Source organism: Arachis stenosperma, chromosome 9 (genome assembly GCF_014773155.1).
Source record: "Arachis stenosperma cultivar V10309 chromosome 9, arast.V10309.gnm1.PFL2, whole genome shotgun sequence".
Classification (NCBI taxonomy): Eukaryota; Viridiplantae; Streptophyta; class Magnoliopsida; order Fabales; family Fabaceae; genus Arachis; species Arachis stenosperma.
In genome coordinates this window covers 124019378-124032603 of record NC_080385.1, presented here as the reverse complement: position 1 = coordinate 124032603, position 13226 = coordinate 124019378, and the positions used below count along the sequence as shown (strand labels likewise).

Sequence of the window (13226 nt, the reverse complement as noted above, 5' to 3'; positions counted from 1 at the left end):
GCACACTCTTTTTGCTTTGGATCACGATTTTAACCACTCAGTCTCAAGCTTTTCACTTGGACCTTCATGACATAAGCACATGGTTAGGGACAGCTTGATTTAGCCGCTTAGGCCTGGATTTATTTCCTTGGGCCCTCCTATCCATTGATGCTCAAAGCCTTGGATCCTTTTTACCCTTGCCTTTGGGTTTTAAGGGCTATTGGCTTTTTCTACTTACTTTTTCTTTTTCTTTCTATTTTTTTATTTTGGCCAAAAATTTTTTTTTCACAAGCTTTTGCTTTTTCACTGCTTTTTCTTGCTTCAAGAATCAATTTCAAGATTTTTCAGATTGTCAATAACATTTTTCTTAGCTCATCATTCTTTCAAGAGCCAACAATTTTAACATTCATAAACAACAAGATAAAAAATATGCACTGTTCAAGCATTCATTCAGAAAACAAAGAGTATTGTCACCACATCAATATAATTAAACTAAATTCAAGGATAATTTCGAAATTTATGTACTTCTTATTCTTTTGAATTAAAACATATTTCAATTAAGAGAGGTGAAGGATTTATGGAATTTATTCATAGCTTTAAGACATAGTTACTACATACTAATGATCATGAGGTAAAGACACAAAACATAAATAGATATGAAGAATAAAAATCGAAAAACATAAAAATATAAGAACAAGGAATGATTCCACCTTAGTGGCATCTTCTTCTTGAAGGACCAACAATGTCCTTAAGCTCTTCTATGTCCCTTCATTGCCTTTGTTGCTCCTCCCTCATTGCTCTTTGATCTTTTCTTATTTCATGGAGAATGATGGAGTGCTCTTGATGTTCCACCCTTAATTGTTCCACATTGTAACTCAAATCTTCTAAGGAAGTGTTGAGATATTCCCAATAGTTATTGGGAGGAAAGTGCATCCCTTGAGGCATCTCCGGGATTTCTTGGTGATGAGCTTCCTCATGCGTCCCTTGGGCTCCATGAGTGGACTCTCTTGTTTGCTCCATCCTTTTCTTAGTGATGGGCTTGTCCTCCTCAATGAGGATGTCTCCTTCTATGATAACTCCAGCTGAGTAACATAGATGGCAAATAAGATGAGGAAAAGCTAGCCTTGCCAAAGTAGAGGACTTATCGGCTATTTTGTAGAATTCATGGGAGATGACTTCATGAACTTCTACTTCCTCTCCAATCATGATGCTATGAATCATGATGGCCCGATCCACAGTAACTTCAGATCGGTTGCTAGTGGGGATGATGGAGCGTTGAATGAACTCTAACCATCCTCTAGCCACAGGCTTGAAGTCCAGTCTTCTTAGTTGAACCGACTTGCCTTTGGAGTCTCTTTTCCATTGAGCTCCTTCCACACATATGTCCATAAGGACTTGGTCCAACCTTTGATTAAAGTTGACCCTTCTAGTGTAGGGGTGTTCATCTCCTTGCATCATGGGCAAGTTGAATGCCAACCTCACATTTTTCGGACTAAAATATAAGTATTTTCCCTGAACCATTGTAAGATAATTCTTTGGACTCGGGTTCATACTTTGATCATGGTTCCTAGTGATCCATGCATTGGCATAGAACTCTTGAACCATTAAAATTCCGACTTGTTGAATGGGGTTGGTTAGAACTTCCCAACCTCTTCTTTGGATCTCATGTCGGATCTCCGGATACTCATTTTTCTTGAGCTTGAAAGGGACCTCAAGGATCACCTTCTTCTTGGCCACAACATCATAGAAGTGGTCTTGATGGGCTTTGGAGATGAATCTTTCCATCTCTCATGACTCGGAGGTGGAAGCTTTTATCTTCCCTTTTCCTTTTCTAGAGGATTCTCTGGCCTTGGGTGCCATCAATGGTTATGGAAAAACAAAAAGCTTATGCTTTTACCACACCAAACTTAAAATATTGCTCGCCCTCGAGCAAGAGAAGAAAGAAAAGAAGAAGAATAAGAAGAAAATATGGAGGAGAGGGGGAGAGGTGTATTCGGCCAAGAAGGAGAAGAGAGGTGTGTGTTGTGTGAAAATTAAGTAGAATGGGGGGGTATATATAGGGAGGGGAAGAGGGTAGGTTCAGCCATTTAGGGTGGGTTTGGGTGGGAAAGATTTTTGAATTTTGAAGGTAGGTGGGGTTTATGGGGAAGAATGGTTGGATGTGAGTGGTGAAGGGGGTAATTGGGAAGAGAGATTGAGGTGATTGGTGAAGGGTTTTGGGGAAGAGTGTTTATTGGAAAGAGAGAATGAATGTTGAGAAGATGGGAGAATATGTTAGGTGGGGATCCTGTGGGGTCCACAGATCCTGAGATGATCCTGTGGGGTACACAGATCCTGAGGTGTCAAGGATTTACATCCCTGCACCAATTAGGCATGTAAAATTCCTTAGCATACCATTCTGGCGTTTAAACGCCGAAGTGGTGCACGTTCTGGGCGTTCAACGCCCATGTGCAGCATGTTTCTGGCGTTGAATGCCAGTTCCATGCTTGTTACTAGCGTTCAGCACCAGCTTTCCTTAGGGCACATTCCTAGCGTCCAAATGCCAGGATGTTGCTTGTTTCTGGCGTTCAGCACCAGATCCATGCTCTGTTCTAGCGTTGAACGCCAGCTAGGTGCACCTTACTGGCGTTTAAACGCCAGTAAGTCCTTCCTCCAGGGTGTGATTTTTCTTCTGCTGTTTTTGATTCTGTTTTTAATTTTAATATTTTTTTTGTGACTCCTCATGATCATGAACCTACTAAAACATAAAATAACAATAAAATAAAAATAAAATTAGATAAATAAAAATTGGGTTGCCTCCCAACAAGCGCTCTTTTAATGTCACTAGCTTGACAGTGGGCTCTCATGGAGCCTTAGAGAAGTTCAGAGCATGATGAAGGTCTCCCAACACCAAACTTAGAATTTGAATGTGGGGTCTTCTCAACACCAAACTTAGAGTTTAGTTGTGGCATTCCAACACCAAACTTAGAGTTTGATTGTGGGGGCTCTTTTTGACTCTGTACTGAGAGAAGCTCTGCATGCTTACTCTCTTTTGTTACAGAGGGATTACCGTGTGCCTTAAACACAAGGTAGTCCTCATTCAATTGAAGGACTAATTCTCCTATGTTAACATCTATTACAGCACCTGCTGTGGCTAGAAAAGGTCTTCCAAGGATGATGCATTCATCCTCTTCCTTCCTAGTGTCTAGGATTATGAAATCAGCAGGGATGTAAAGGTCTTCAACCTTTACTAATATGTCCTCTACTAATCCGTAAGCTTGTCTTACTGACTTGTTTGCCAATTGTAATGAGAATAAGGCAGGTTGTACCTCAATAATCCCTAGTTTCTCCATTACAGAGAGTGGCATAAGATTTATGCCTGACCCCAGGTCACACAGAGCTTTTTCAAAGGTCATGGTGCCTATGGTACAGAATATTAAGAATTTCCCAGGATCTTGTTTCTTTTGAGGTAGAGTTTGCTGAACCCATGTATCAAGTTCACTAATGAGCAAGGGAGGTTCACCTTCCCAAGTCTCATTACCAAATAACTTGGCATTCACCTTCATGATAGCTCCTAGATATTGAGCAACTTGCTCTCCAGTCATATCATCATCCTCTTCTGAGGAAGAATAGTCTTCAGAGCTCATGAATGGCAGAAGGAGATTTAGTGGAATCTCTATGGTCTCTATGTGAGCCTCAGATTCCTTTAGGTCCTTAATAGGAAACTCCTTCTTGCTTGAGAGACGTCCTAGGAGGTCTTCCTCACTAGGATTTTCGTCCTTCTCCTCCCTTGTGCATTCGGCTATATTGATTACATCAATGGCCTTGCACTCTCCTCTTGGATTCTCTTCTGTATTGCTTGGGAGAGTACTGGGAGGAGTTTCAATGATTTTCTTACTCAGCTGGCCCACTTGTGCCTCCAAATTTCTAATGGAGGATCTTGTTGCACTCATGAAACTTAAAGTGGCCTTAGATAGATCAGAGACTATGTTTGATAAGTTAGAGGGGCTCTATTCAGAATTCTCTATCTGTTGCTGAGAAGATGATGGAAAAGGGTTGTTATTGCTTAGCTTGTTTCTTCCACCATTATTAAAGCCTTGTTGAGGCTTTTGTTGATCCTTCCATGAGAAATTTGGATGATTTCTCCATGATGAATTATAGGTGTTTCCATAAGGTTCACCCATGTAATTAACCTCTGCCATTGCAAGGTTCTTAGGATCATAAGCTTCTTCAGAAGCTGCCTCTTTGGTACTGTTGGATGCATTTTGCCATCCATTCAGACTCTGAGAGATCATGTTGACTTGCTGAATCAACACTTTGTTCTGAGCCAATATGGCATTCAGAGCATCAATTTCAAGAACTCCCTTCCTCTGAGGTGTCCCATTATTTACGAAATTCCTCTCAGAAGTGTACATGAATTGGTTATTTGCAACCATGTCAATAAGTTCTTGAGCTTCTGTAGGTGTTTTCTTTAAGTGAATGAATCCACCTGCAGAATGGTCCAATGACATTTTGGAAAACTCAGATAGACCATAATAGAATATATCTAATATGGTCCATTCTAAAAACATGTCAGAAGGACACTTTTTGGTCATCTGCTTGTATCTTTCCCAAGCTTCATAGAGGGATTCACCATCTTTTTGCTTGAAGGTCTGAACATCCACTCTAAGCTTGCTCAGCTTTTGAGGAGGAAAGAATTTATCCAAGAAGGCCGTGACTAGATTATCCCAGGAGTCCAGGCTATCTTTAGGTTGTGAGTCCAACCATGTTCTAGCTCTGTCTCTTACAGCAAAAGGGAAAAGCATGAGCTTGTAGACTTCAGGATCTACTCCATTCGTCTTTACAGTCTCACAAATCTACAAGAACTCAGTTAAAAACTGGTAAGGATCTTCAGATGGATGTCCATGAAACTTGCAGTTCTGTTGCATTAGAGCAACTAATTGAGGTTTCAGCTCAAAATTGTTTGCTCCAATGGCAGGAATGGAGATGCTTCTTCCATCAAATTTGGACGTTGGTTTAGTGAAATCACCTAGCATTCTCCTTGCATTATTGTTGTTGGGTTCGGCTGCCATCTCCTTCTCTTGTTCGAAAATTTCAGAAAGATTGTCTCTGGATTGTTGTAATTTAGCTTTTCTTAGTTTCCTCTTCAGAGTCCTTTCAGGTTCTAGATCAGCTTTAACAAAGATGCCTTTTTCCTTATTCCTGCTCATATAAAAGAGAAGAGAAAAAGAAAAGGAAGAGGAATCCTCTATGTCACAGTAAAGAGGATCATTATTATTAGTAGAAGAAGAAAGGGAAGAAGAGTGAAGAAGAATGGGTAAGGATATAGGTAGTGATTTGAGATGAAGAGAGGTGAAGAGAAGTGTTAGTAAATAAATAATTAAATAGAAGAAGAGGAGAGATAGAGAATTTTGAAAATAATTTTGAAAAAGTAGTTAGTGATTTTCGAAAATTAAAGATAAGATATAATTAAAATTAAAATTTAAAACAATTAATTAATTAAAAAGAATTTTTGAAAAAGGATGAGATATTTTCGAAAATTAGAGAGAGAGAAGTAGTTAGGTGGTTTTGAAAAAGATAAGAAACAAACAAAAAGTCAAATAGTTAGTTGAAAAAGATATTAAAGTCAAATTTGAAAAGATAAGAAGATAAGAAGTTAGGTAAGATATTTTGAAAAAAAAAATTTTTTTGAAAAAGATAAAATTTTGAAAAAGATATGATAAAAGATAAGATAAAAAAATATGATAAAAAGATAGGATTGAAAAAGATTTAATTTTTAAAATTAAAATTAATTACTTAACTAACAAGAAACTAAAAGATATGATTCTAGAATTTAAAGATTGAACCTTTCTTAACAAGAAAGTAACAAACTTCAAATTTTTGAATCAATCACATTAATTGTTAGTGTAATTTCGAAAATTTGAAATAAAATTAAGAAAAAGATTTTGAAAATTAATTCAAAAGTAATTTTCGAAAATATATAAAAAAATGAAAAAGATTTGATTTTTGAAAAAGTTTTGAAAAGATAAGATTTTTAAAATTGAAATTTTGACTTGACTAACAAGAAAACAACTTATTTTAAAAATTTTTGACCAAGTCAACCCAAAATTTGAATTTTTTGAGAGAAATAAGGAAAAGATATATTTTTTTTTTTGAATTTTTTTATTATGAGAGAGAAAAACAGAAAAATGACCCAAAACATGAAAATTTTGGATTAAAACACATGATGCATGCAAGAACACTATGAATGTCAAGATGAACACCAAGAACACTTTGAAGATCATGATGAACATCAAGAACATAAGTTTGAAAAATTTTTTATGCAAAGAAAACATGCAAGACACCAAACTTAGAAATCTTTAATGCATGGACTCTAACAAACGAAAAATGCATATGAAAAACAACAAACAACACAAAACAAGAAAACATCAAGATCAAACAAGAAGACTTACCAAGAACAACTTGAAGATCATGAAGAACATTATGAATGCATGAAATTTTCGAAAAATACAAGAAAAATTTTTAAAGCATGCAATTGACACCAAACTTAAAAATTGACTCAAGACTCAAACAAGAAACACAAAATATTTTTTGTTTTTTATGATTTTATGAATTTTTTTGTATTTTTATTATTTTTTTTAAAATTATATTTTGAAAAACGAAAATAGAGAAAAATTTTGAAAGAATTTTTGAAAATTTTTTTTTGAAAAGAAAATAAAAGAAATTTACCTAATCTGAGCAACAAGATGAACCGTTAGTTGTCCAAACTCGAACAATCCCCGGCAACGGTGCCAAAAACTTGGTGAGCGAAATTGTTACTCATGCTTAAATTGTTGTTCGAAATTGATTGTCCCTGGTAATGGCACCAAAACCTAGTGCGCAATACCATGGTCCAAACATAACTTCACAACTTCGCACAACTAACCAGCAAGTGTACTGGGTCGTCCAAGTAATAAACCTTACATGAGTAAGGGTCGATCCCACAGAGACTGTTGGTATAAAGCAAGCTATAATCATCTTGTAAATCTCATTCAGGCAGATAATAATTAGTTATGGGAAATATAAAGAGATACTTGCTTAAATAATAAAGGATAGGAATACTTATGTAAATTAATGGTGGAAATTTCAGATAAGCGTATGGAGATGCTTGTCCCTATTGAATCTGTGCTTTCCTACTACTTTCATCCAATCCTTCTTACTCCTTTCCATGGCAAGCTATATGTAGGGCATCACCGTTGTCAATGGCTACATCCCATCCTCTCAGTGAAAATGGTCCAAAATAACGTGATTCTTTTGCGTCTGTCACTAACGCCCAGCCTTCAGGAGTTTGAAGCTCGTCACAGTCATTCAATCCCGGAATCCTACTCAGAATACCACAGACAAGGTTAGACTTTCTGGATTCCCATGAATGCCGCCATCAATTCTAGCTTATACCATGAAGATTCTGACTAAGGAATCCCAGAGATATGCGTCTGGCCTAAGGTAGAACAGAAGTGGTTGTCAATCACGCGCGTTCATAGGTGAGAATGATGATGAGTGTCACGGATCATCACATTCATCAAATTGAAGTGCAACGAATATCTTAGAACAGGAATAAATCGAATTGTATAGAAAATAGTAGTAATTGCATTGAAACTTGAGGTACAGCAGAGCTCCACACCCTTAATCTATGGTGTGTAGAAACTCCACCGTTGAAAATACGTAAGTGAAAGGTTCAGGCATGGTCGAATGGACAGCCTCCATGTGGTCACAAGACCGAATGATCAAAAAGACTTAACAGTCAAAAGATGTCTAATACAATAGAAAACTATCCTATTTATACTAGACTAGCTACTAGGGTTTACAGGAGTAAGTAATTGATGCATAAATTCACTTCCGGGGCCCACTTGGTGTATGTTTGGGCTGAGCTTGATCTATCCACAAGCTGAGGCTTCTCTTGGAGTTGAACGCCAAGTTGTAACGTGTTTTAGGCGTTCAACTCTGGTTCATGACGTGTTTCTGGCGTTTGTCTCCAGACAACAACATGAAACTGGCGTTGAGCGCCAGTTTACGTCGTCTAATCATGAATAAAGTATGGACTATTATATATTGCTGGAAAGCTCTGGATGTCTACTTTCCAACACCGTTAAGAGCGCGCCGTTTGGAGTTCTGTAGCTTCAGAAAATTCATTTCGAGTGCAGGAAGATCAGATTCCAACAGCATCAGCAGTCCTTTGTCAGCCTCCTTATCAGAGTTTTGCTCCGGTCCCTTAATTTCAGCCAGAAAATACCTGAAATCACAGAAAAATACAAAAACTCATAGTAAAGTCCAAAAATGTGAATTTAGTATAAAAACTAATGAAAACATCCCTAAAAGTAACTAGAACCTATTAAAAACTAACTAAAAACAATGCCAAAAAGCGTATAAATTATCCGCTCATCATTAGGCTAGTAGAAGCCACATTGGAGGACTCTTGTGGCTGTTCGCTCACTTCCAAAATGTCCTCCACACTCTGATCCATGGCAGTGCCAGAGAATCTTTTGTGCTTCTTTCTTAGGCACACATCTACAGATTACTCCGTCTGCACATCTCTTGAAGAGATATGGTTCATCACAAAGATAGTACTTTGCATTCGTGATCAATTTTTTTGATTGCTGCCTACTGTACTCTTTGGGTATGAATCTCACTGCCTTGTAGTTTGCAATGTCTGTAAACCATGGCACTTCCTGGATGGCAAAGAGTTGCTCATCCGGAAAGTTTTTAAAGATCTTAGTAAGAGGGAGGGACGCCCCTTCTACTTGTTCTATTCGGGACAGGTGATCTGTTACTTGGTTCTCTGTCCCTTTTCTGTCTCTTATTTCTATATCAAACTCTTGCAGAAGCAACACCCATCTGATGAATCTGGGTTTTGAATCCTGCTTTGTGAGTAGATATTTAAGAGCAGCATGGTCAGTATACACAATCACTTTTGATCCTACTAAATAAGATCTGAACTTTTCAATGGCGTAAACCACTGTAAGTAACTCTTTTTCTGTAGTTGTATAGTTCTTCTGTGCGTCATTTAAAACACGACTGGCATAGTAAATGACGTGCAGAAGCTTGTCATGCCTTTGTCCCAACACTGCACTAATGGCATGGTCACTGGCATCACACATCAGTTCAAATGGTAGTGTCCAGTCTGGTGCAGAGATGACTGGTGCTGTGACCAGCTTAGCTTTCAGAGTCTCAAACACCTGCAGACACTCCTTATCAAAGATAAATGGCGTGTCAGCAGCTAGCAGATTACTCAGAGGTTTGGCGATTTTTGAAAAATCTTTTATAAACCTCCTATAGAATCCTGCATGCCCTAGAAAGCTTCTGATTGCCTTAACATTGGCAGGTGGTGATAATTTTTCAATTACCTCTACCTTAGCTTGATCCACCTCTATTCCCTTGTTCGAAATTTTGTGCCCAAGGACAATTCCTTTAGTCACCATAAAGTGACATTTCTCACAGTTTAAAACCAAGTTAGTCTCTTGGCACCTCTTTAGAACAAGTGCTAGATGGTCAAGACAGGAGTTGAATGAGTCTCCAAATACTGAAAAGTCATCCATGAAGACTTCCAGAAATTTTTCCACCATATCAGAGAAAATAGAGAGCATGCACCTTTGAAAGGTTACAGGTGCATTGCACAGACCAAATGGCATCCTTCTGTATGAAAATACTCCGGATGGACATGTGAATGCTGTTTTCTCTTGATCCTGGGGATCTACTGCAATTTGATTATAACCTGAATATCCATCTAGGAAGCAGTAGTATTCATGACCTACTAGTCTTTCTAGCATCTGGTCTATGAATGGTAAAGGAAAATGATCCTTTCTGGTGGCTGTATTGAGTCTTCTATAATCAATACACATACGCCACCCTGTAACTGTTCTTGTAGGAACCAGTTCATTTTTTCATTATGAACCACTGTCATACCACCCTTCTTAGGGACGACTTGGATAGGGCTTACCCAGGGGCTATTAGAAATGGGATAAATAATTTCAGCCTCTAGTAATTTAGTGACCTCCTTCTGCACCACCTCCTTCATGGCTGGATTCAGCCACCTTTGTGGTTGAACCACTGGCTTAGCGTCACCTTCTAATAGGATCTTGTGCATGCATCTGGCTGGGATAATGCCTTTAAGATCACTGATGGACCACCCAAGAGCTGTCTTGTGTGTCCGTAGCACTTGGATTAGTGCTTCCTCATCCTGTAGCTCTAAAGTAGAGCTTATGATTACAGGAAAGGTATCACCTTCTCCCAAAAATGCATATTTCAAGGATGGTGGTAATGGTTTGAGCTTGGGTTTGGGAGGTTTCTCCTCTTCCTGAGGGATTTTCAGAGGTTCTATTGTTCTCTCTGGTTCCTCCAGATCAGGCTGAGCATCTTTAAAGATATTCTCTACCTCTGATTCGAGATTCTCAGTCATATTGACTTCTTTTACCAGAGAGTCAATAATATCAATGCTCATGTAGTCATTTGGGGTGTCTGGATGCTGCATAGCTTTGACAACATTCAACTTAAACTCGTCCTCATTGACTCTCAAGGTTACTTCCCCTTTTTGGACGTCAATGAGGGTTCGTCCAGTTGCTAGGAAAGGTCTTTTAGAGTGAGAGTTGCACTCTTGTGCTCCTCCATTTCCAACACCACAAAGTCAGTGAGAAAGGCAAATGGCCCAACCTTGACAATCATGTCTTCAATCACGCCTGATGGGTATTTAATGGAGCCATCAGCAAGTTGGAGACATATCCGGGTTGGTTTGACTTCTTCAGTCAAACCAAGCTTTCTGATAGTAGATGCAGGTATTAGGTTGATACTTGCCCCAAGATCACATAAAGCTTGCTTGGTGCAAGTGCCCTCTAATGTGCATGGTATCATAAAGCTCCCAGGATCTTTAAGCTTCTCAGGTAAGCTTTTCAGAATGACTGCACTGCATTCTTCAGTGAGGTAAACTTTTTCAGTTTCCCTCCAATCCTTCTTATGACTTAAGATCTCTTTCATGAACTTAGCATAAGAGGGTATTTGCTCAAGTGCCTCTACAAACGGAATCTTTATTTCAAGAGTCCTGAGATAGTCTGCAAAGCGGGCAAATTGCTTATCTTGTTTCGCTTGGCGGAGTTTCTGAGGATAAGGCATTTTGGCTTTGTATTCCTCAACCTTAGTTGCTGTAGGTTTATTGCCTACAGATGTGGGTTGAGAAGTCTTTTTAGAGGGGTTGCTATCAGCACTTTGGTGCACGAAATTGTGATCTCTACTTTTCACAACTCAAATAATCCCCGGTAATGAATCCAAAAACTTGGTGCTCAATACCATGGCATAAACACAACTTCGCACAACTAACCAGCAAGTGCACTGGGTCATCCAAGTAATAAACCTTACGCGAGTAAGGGTCGATCCCACGGAGATTGTTGGTATGAAGCAAGCTATGGTCACCTTGTAAATCTCAGTCAGGCAGACTCAAATGGTTATGGATGATATATGAATAAAACATAAAGATAGAGATAGAGATACTTATGCAATTCATTAGTGAGAACTTCAGATAAGCGTATGGAGATGCTTTGTCCCTTCCGTCTCTCTGCTTTCCTACTGTCTTCATTCAATCCTTCTTACTCCTTTCCATGGCAAGCTGTATGTTGGGCATCACCGTTGTCAATGGCTACAGTCCCGTCCTCTCAGTGAAAATGTTCAACGCACCCTGTCACGGCACGGCTATTCAGCTATCGGTTCTCGATCATGTCGGAATAGAATCCAGTGATTCTTTTGCGTCTGTCACTAACGCCCCACAATCGCAAGTTTGAAGCTCGTCACAGTCATTCAATCATTGAATCCTACTCAGAATACCACAGACAAGGTTTAGACCTTCCGGATTCTCTTGAATGCCGCCATCAAGTCTAGCTTATACCACGAAGATTCCGGTTAAAGAATCCAAGAGATAAACATTCAAGCCTTGTTTGCTTGTAGAACGGGAGTGGTTGTCAGGCACGCGTTCATAAGTGAGAATGATGATGAGCGTCACATAATCATCACATTCATCAAGTTCTTTAGTGCGAATGAATATCTTGGAATAAGAACAAGCTGAATTGAATAGAAGAACAATAGTAATTGCATTAAACTCGAGGTACAGCAGAGCTCCACACCTTAATCTATGGTGTGTAGAAACTCCACCGTTGAAAATACATAAGAACAAAAGTGATCATTGGCTTCGGCCCCAGAGAGGGAGCCAGAAGAACCAAGATGAAAATACAATAGCAAAAGGTCCTATTTATAAAGTACTAGTAGCCTAGGGTTTACAGAAATGAGTAAATGACAGAAAAATCCACTTCCGGGCCCACTTGGTGTGTGCTTGGACTGAGCATTGAAGCATTTTCGTGTAGAGACTCTTCTTGGAGTTAAACACCAGCTTTTGTGCCATTTTGGGCGTTTAACTCCCATTCTTGTGCCAGTTCCGGCGTTAAACGCTGGGCAGTTTTGAGCTGATTTGGAACGCCGGTTTGGGCCATCAAATCTCGGGCAAAGTATGGACTATTATAGATTGCTGGAAAGCCCAGAATGTCTACTTTCCAACGCCGTTGAGAGCGCGCCAATTGGGCTTCTGTAGCTCCAGAAAATCCACTTTGAGTGCAGGGAGGTCAGAATCTAACAGCATCTGCAGTCCTTTTCAGTCTCTGAATCAGATTTTTGCTCAAGTCCCTCAATTTCAGCCAGAAAATACTTGAAATCACAGAAAAACACACAAAATCATAGTAAAGTCCAGAAAAGTGAATTTTAAATAAAAACTAATAAAAATATACTAAAAACTAACTAAAACATACTAAAAACATACTAAAAACAATGCCAAAAAGCGTACAAATTATCCGCTCATCACACTTGTATGTGTCTGATCTCCTACTGGCATTTGAATGCCAGGGGTGGAAGCTGGAGTGGCGTTAGACGCCAACTCCTTACTTGTTTCTGGCGTCTGAACGCCAGGACTGTGCTTCCTTTGGGCGTTCAACGCCAATTCCTTGCCTATTTCAGAGGGATTTTGGGTAGCAGTTTGTTCATTTCTTGGCTTCCTGCTACCTTGAAGTGAGGTATTTAATGTTTTTCCACTTCTTAATTCAACTGCTTGGCACTCTTCTGTTATTTGTTTTGATAATTGTTGTTCTGTTTGCTTCAACTGGACTTCCATATTCATAATAGCCATTCTTGTTTCTTGTAATATCTCCTTGAATTCAGCTAGCTGTTTTGTTAGAAAATCTAATTGCTGATTAAATTCTGTAACT

At 38.9% G+C, this 13226-nt stretch overlaps 1 non-coding gene across 1 annotated transcript; it reads left to right on the top strand.

Annotated features, from left to right (window-relative positions):
• The first annotated feature begins 4527 nt into the window (after positions 1-4527).
• On the top strand, positions 4528-4631 carry LOC130953360 (small nucleolar RNA R71). The gene has a single exon (XR_009075531.1). It is a non-coding gene; the product is annotated as a small nucleolar RNA R71 (small nucleolar RNA).
• The last annotated feature ends 8595 nt before the right edge of the window (positions 4632-13226 follow it).